The sequence below is a fragment of the Gossypium raimondii genome, chromosome 1 (assembly GCF_025698545.1).
Source record: "Gossypium raimondii isolate GPD5lz chromosome 1, ASM2569854v1, whole genome shotgun sequence".
NCBI lineage: Eukaryota > Viridiplantae > Streptophyta > Magnoliopsida > Malvales > Malvaceae > Gossypium > Gossypium raimondii.
Window position 1 is genome coordinate 27,209,773 of NC_068565.1, and position 601 is coordinate 27,210,373.

Consider the following 601-nt stretch of genomic DNA (forward strand, 5'->3'; position numbering starts at 1 on the left):
GTGGTATGCCCTCGGAAGATCCATATCTCCACCTTCAATTATTTATGAAGGTGAGTGATTCATTCAAGATAGTCGGTGTGACTGAAGACACACTAAGGTTGAAGTTGTTTCCGTACTCGTTGGAGATTAAGCACGAGCATGGCTCAATTCATTGCCACCAAGTTTCATATCTACATGGCAAGAATTAGCAGAGAGATTTTTGGTTAAGTATTTCCCACCTAGCAAAAATTCTAAGTTAAGTAACGAGATCACAACTTTCCAATAATTGGATGACGAGTCTTTGTATGAGGCTTGGGAGCGATTCAAAGAGTTACTTCGTAAGTGTCCTCATCATGGGATTCCTTAATATATCCAGTTGGAGACATTCTATAATGGTCTTAATGCACATACAAGATTGATGGTAGATGCTTTCGCGAATGGTGTAATTTTTTTTAAGTCTTATAATGACACTTATGAGATCATCGAAAGGATCGCGAGTAATAACTATCAATGGCCAACAAATCGAACAGCTTCAGGAAGACATGTAGCCAGAGCTCATGAAGTTGACGCCCTCACTTCATTATTAGCTCAGGTATTGTCTATTTCCTCTATGATCAAACAG

General features: G+C 39.1%; 1 non-coding gene across 1 annotated transcript; it reads right to left on the minus strand.

Annotated features, from left to right (window-relative positions):
* Nucleotides 1–232: 232 nt before the first annotated feature.
* LOC128032635 (small nucleolar RNA R71) lies at nucleotides 233–339 on the minus strand. Its single transcript, XR_008188883.1, has one exon. It is a non-coding gene; the product is annotated as a small nucleolar RNA R71 (small nucleolar RNA).
* Between the last annotated feature and the right edge of the window lie 262 nt (nucleotides 340–601).